Source organism: Tarenaya hassleriana, unplaced genomic scaffold, assembly GCF_000463585.1.
Source record: "Tarenaya hassleriana unplaced genomic scaffold, ASM46358v1 Cleome16, whole genome shotgun sequence".
NCBI classification, from domain to species: domain Eukaryota; kingdom Viridiplantae; phylum Streptophyta; class Magnoliopsida; order Brassicales; family Cleomaceae; genus Tarenaya; species Tarenaya hassleriana.
In genome coordinates this window covers 1,195,952-1,201,521 of record NW_010965019.1, presented here as the reverse complement: position 1 = coordinate 1,201,521, position 5,570 = coordinate 1,195,952, and the positions used below count along the sequence as shown (strand labels likewise).

The window sequence follows — 5,570 nt, the reverse complement described above, 5'->3', positions numbered from 1 at the left end:
TTTTTTTTCTAGGCCACAGTTGAGAAACCGAATTCAGATATCAATATTTTATCACTGTTATTTTGAATCGTGGTGTCTTTTTCTTGCCAATTTGCGATTGCGTCGCTAGTACTTTCTCTGTTTTATTCTTGATTGGTTGTTTTCTTTGGACTGCTCCACTTCAGGTGGAGTTATATATTGGACAGAGAATAGCAGGACAGAAAACATGACGATTTCTTGGGGCTGGTAAGATGTTCCTATCGTATTCTATCACTATTTCTCACTTCTCTGGTTCCATTGAGATAAGACACATCACTGCCATTTTAGAAATCGCCAAGGTGGATTTTATTATCTTTTTTCCTAGTAAACAGTAAATCTTAATTACACTTGTACAGGAACACATTAAGGGTTTGACTTGAACCAGCGACATGCTTACGGATACCTAACAAAAAGGTCCAAAGACACTGATATCTGCTCCAGGTGAGTTGGAAATAGTTTTAGCCGTAGGTTTGTTGATAGTTGATTCTGAAAAACACTGATATCTTTTGCACCATGTGGTGGTCTAAGATGCTCTACTGTTTGCTGGAATTTCGACAAACATCTGCCCTGTGGACGATGTTGATGCTCGGACAATCTTTGTCACTAATGTAATAAATTGTACATATCGTATTCGTGGCTGAGATAAATCTTTTGTGTCTTTGCCTTGTTTCCTGTTCTTGTTCATTCTGTACTAGTTTAGTATTGTAGGTAGTTTTCACTTCCATTCTTCTTTTTTCTGTACAAAGGTTCTTATTCCGTATGACCGGTTTTTATACATTCCTTGAGGTAGGTTGTTTAAATCACTCTCTTGCGCGTTGCAGTATGCATTTTTGTATGAAAAATCTGTCTTTTTACGGGATGCTATCCCGTGATTCTTGGAGATTGACTTCTGATTTCATCGTAGGTTGTATATTTCTATTACTATTATTGTAAATTTATGGTTATTCTGCTGGAACATCTATATCTCCTTAGGTGGTAAGATTCCTAAAGTAACAATGCCCAACGTCGAGCAACTGGTTGCTAAAGATGCGAAAGGTAGAGTACTGATGGGTAAGAGTTTGTTTTTGAGGGTTGTATCTGACATTTGGGTTTTTTCTAATCTCTCAAGACTTGTACTGAATGAATAATAGCTCGTTCCCATAAACTTTTTGAATGTTGTTTGTTTTTCTTTTCCTTTCTTCATATTAGGATTAATCCCTAAGCAGGTTCATTGGGTAGGATTGTAATAAACATTTTCCAATTTAAAGATGGAACTGACCGTTGTAAGGATGCTCACGAATCTGTCGTGAACGGTTCCCCTGTTTCTGAAGAGTTTAAGTTACAGGTATAACGTCAGCCTTTAAGTATATTTTCCCTCAATGACGCATGTCTATTTATCATAGCACTTAACGAACTTTTTACGAGATTTGTGTCTGCTTTAGGTGATCAAAGAAGAAGCTAGCGGAAGAGAAAAAAATTGTTGTGTGTTTTTTTTCTAGGCCACAGTTGAGAAACAGAATTCAGATATCAATATTTTATCACTGTTATTTTGAAACGTGGTGTCTTTTTCTTGCCAATTTGCGATTGCGTCGCTAGTACTTTCTCTGTTTTATTCTTGATTGGTTGTTTTCTTTGGACTGCTCCACTTCGGGTGGAGTTATATATTGGACATTGAATAGGAGGACAAAAAACATGACGATTTCTTGAGGCTGGTAAGATGTTCCTATCGTATTCTACCACTATTTCTCACTTCTCTGGTTCCATTGAGATAAGACACATTACTGCCATTTTAGAAATCGCCAAGGTGGATATTATTATCTTTTTTCCTAGTAAACAGTAAATCTTAATTACACATGTGTAGGAACACATTAAGGGTTTGTCTTGAACCAGCGACATGCTTACTGATACCCAGCAAAAAGGTCCAAAGACACTGACATCTGCTCCAGGTGAGTTGGAAATAGTTTTAGCCGTAGGTTTTGTTGAAACTCGATTCTGAAAAACACTGATTATCTTTTGCACCATGTGTTGGTCTAAGATGCTCTACTGTTTGCTGGAATTTCGACAAACATCAGCCCTGTGGATGATGTTGATGCTCGGACAATCTTTGTAAGTAATGTAATAAATTGTACGTATCGTATTCGTGGCTGAGATAAATCTTGTGTGTCTTTGCCTTGTTTCCTGTTCTTGTTCTCTGTGCTAGTTTAGAACTGTAGGTAGTTTTCACTTCCATTCTTCTTTTTTCTGTACAAAGGTTCTTATTCCGTATGACTGCTTTTTATACATTCCTTGAGGTAGGTGGTTTAAATCACTCTCTTGTGCGTTGCAATATGCATTTTTGTATGAAAAATCTGTCTTTTTACGGGATGCTATCCCGTGATTCTTGGAGATTGACTTCTGATTTCACCGTAGGTTGTAGATTTCTATGACTATTATTGTAAAGTTATGGTTATTCTGCTGGAACATCAATATCTCCTTAGGTGGTAAAATTCCTAAAGTAACAATGCCCAACGTCGAGCAACTGGTTGCTAGAGATGCGAAAGGTAGAGTACTGATGGGTAAGAGTTTGTTTTTGAGGGTTGTATCTGACATTTGGGTTTTTTCTAAGCTCTCAAGACTTGTACTGAATGAATACTAGTTCGTTCCCATAAACTTTTTGAATGTTGTTTGTTTTTCTTTTCCTTTCTTCATATTAGGATTAATCCCTAAGCAGGTTCATTGGGTAGGATTGTAATCAACATTTTCCAATTTAAAGATGGAACTGACCGTTGTAAGGATGCTCAAGAATCTGTCGTGAACGGTTCCCCTGTTTCTGAAGAGTTTAAGTTACAGGTATAACGTCAGCCTTTAAGTATATTTTCCTTCAATGACGCATGTCTATTTATCATAGCACTTAATGAACTTTTTACGAGATTTGTGTCTGCTTTAGGTGATCAAAGAAGAAGCTAGCGGAAGAGAAAAAAATTGTTGTGTGTTTTTTCTCTAGGCCACAGTTGAGAAACCGAATTCAGATATCAATATTTTATCCCTGTTATTTTGAATCGTGGTGCCTTTTTCTTGCCAATTTGCGATTGCGTCGCTAGTACTTTCTCTGTTTTATTCTTGATTGGTTGTTTTCTTTGGACTGCTCCACTTCGGGTGGAGTTATATATTGGACATTGAATAGGAGGACAGAAAACATGACGATTTCTTGAGGCTGGTAAGATGTTCCTATCGTATTCTACCACTATTTCTCACTTCTCTGGTTCCATTGAGATAAGACACATTACTGCCATTTTAGAAATCGCCAAGGTGGATATTATTATCTTTTTTCCTAGTAAACAGTAAATCTTAATTACACTTGTGTAGGAACGCATTAAGGGTTTGTCTTGAACCAGCGACATGCTTACTGATACCCAGCAAAAAGGTCCAAAGACACTGACATCTGCTCCAGGTGAGTTGGAAATAGTTTTAGCCGTAGGTTTTGTTGAAACTTGATTCTGAAAAACACTGATATCTTTTGCACCATGTGTTGGTCTAAGATGCTCTACTGTTTGCTGGAATTTCGACAAACATCTGCCCTGTGGATGATGTTGATGCTCGGACAATCTTTGTAAGTAATGTAATAAATTGTACGTATCGTATTCGTGGCTGAGATAAATCTTGTGTGTCTTTGCCTTGTTTCCTGTTCTTGTTCTTTCTGTGCTAGTTTAGTACTTTAGGTAGTTTTCACTTCCATTCTTCTTTTTTCTGTACAAAGGTTCTTATTCCGTATGACTGGTTTTTATACATTCCTTGAGGTAGGTGGTTTAAATCACTCTCTTGTGCGTTGCAATATGCATTTTTGTATGAAAAATCTGTCTTTTTACGGGATGCTATCCCGTGATTCTTGGAGATTGACTTCTGATTTCACCGTAGGTTGTAGATTTCTATGACTATTATTGTAAAGTTATGGTTATTCTGCTGGAACATCAATATCTCCTTAGGTGGTAAAATTCCTAAAGTAACAATGCCCAACGTCGAGCAACTGGTTGCTAGAGATGCGAAAGGTAGAGTACTGATGGGTAAGAGTTTGTTTTTGAGGGTTGTATCTGACATTTGGGTTTTTTCTAATCACTCAAGACTTGTACTGAATGAATAATAGTTCGTTCCCATAAACTTTTTGAATGTTGTTTGTTTTTCTTTTCCTTTCTTCATATTAGGATTAATCCCTAAGCAGGTTCATTGGGTAGGATTGTAATCAACATTTTCCAATTTAAAGATGGAACTGACCATTGTAAGGATGCTCAAGAATCTGTCGTAAACGGTTCCCCTGTTTCTGAAGAGTTTAAGTTACAGGTATAACGTCAGCCTTTAAGTATATTTTCCTTCAATGACGCATGTCTATTTATCATAGCACTTAACGAACTTTTTACGAGATTTGTGTCTGCTTTAGGTGATCAAAGAAGAAGCTAGCGGAAGAGAAAAAAATTGTTGTGTTTTTTTTCTAGGCCACAGTTGAGAAACAGAATTCAGATATCAATATTTTATCACTGTTATTTTGAAACGTGGTGTCTGTTTTTTTGCCAATTTGCGATTGCGTCGCTAGTACTTTCTCTGTTTTATTCTTGAGTGGTTGTTTTCTTTGGACTGCTTCACTTCGGGTGGAGTTATATATTGGACATTGAATAGGAGGACAGAAAACATGACGATTTCTTGAGGCTGGTAAGATGTTCCTATCGTATTCTACCACTATTTCTCACTTCTCTGGTTCCGTTGAGATAAGACACATTACTGCCATTTTAGAAATCGCCAAGGTGGATATTATTATCTTTTTTCCTAGTAAACAGTAAATCTTAATTACACTTGTGTAGGAACACATTAAGGGTTTGTCTTGAACCAGCGACATGCTTACTGATACCCAGCAAAAAGGTCCAAAGACACTGACATCTGCTCCAGGTGAGTTGGAAATAGTTTTAGCCGTAGGTTTTGTTGAAACTTGATTCTGAAAAACACTGATATCTTTTGCACCATGTGTTGGTCTAAGATGCTCTACTGTTTGCTGGAATTTCGACAAACATCAGCCCTGTGGATGATGTTGATGCTCGGACAATCTTTGTAAGTAATGTAATAAATTGTACGTATCGTATTCGTGGCTGAGATAAATCTTGTGTGTCTTTGCCTTGTTTCCTGTTCTTGTTCTCTGTGCTAGTTTAGAACTGTAGGTAGTTTTCACTTCCATTCTTCTTTTTTCTGTACAAAGGTTCTTATTCCGTATGACTGGTTTTTATACATTCCTTGAGGTAGGTGGTTTAAATCACTCTCTTGTGCGTTGCAATATGCATTTTTGTATGAAAAATCTGTCTTTTTACGGGATGCTATCCCGTGATTCTTGGAGATTGACTTCTGATTTCACCGTAGGTTGTAGATTTCTATGACTATTATTGTAAAGTTATGGTTATTCTGCTGGAACATCAATATCTCCTTAGGTGGTAAAATTCCTAAAGTAACAATGCCCAACGTCGAGCAACTGGTTGCTAGAGATGCGAAAGGTAGAGTACTGATGGGTAAGAGTTTGTTTTTGAGTGTTGTATCTGACATTTGGGTTTTTTCTAATC

At 37.1% G+C, this 5,570-nt stretch overlaps 1 long non-coding RNA gene across 28 annotated transcripts in view; it reads left to right on the top strand.

Annotated features, from left to right (window-relative positions):
• The window catches only part of LOC104809402, a 12,565-nt gene extending 7,009 nt beyond the window's left edge, over positions 1-5,556 (top strand). For 7 of the 28 annotated variants that reach the window (XR_002024036.1, XR_002024035.1, XR_002024028.1 and 4 more), the window contains 9 exons: positions 2,407-2,552; positions 2,691-2,826; positions 2,924-3,193; positions 3,343-3,427; positions 3,516-4,037; positions 4,176-4,311; positions 4,645-4,677; positions 4,827-4,911; positions 5,000-5,555. This is a non-coding gene — a long non-coding RNA (uncharacterized LOC104809402). Of the gene's footprint in view, positions 1-6; positions 226-374; positions 460-546; positions 1,343-1,439; positions 1,710-1,858; positions 1,944-2,032; positions 2,553-2,690; positions 2,827-2,923; positions 3,194-3,342; positions 3,428-3,515; positions 4,038-4,175; positions 4,312-4,408; positions 4,476-4,644; positions 4,678-4,826; positions 4,912-4,999 lie in introns of those variants that run through there. The other 21 variants (XR_771157.2, XR_002024032.1, XR_002024027.1 and 18 more) reach the window with 21 other exon arrangements.
• The last annotated feature ends 14 nt before the right edge of the window (positions 5,557-5,570 follow it).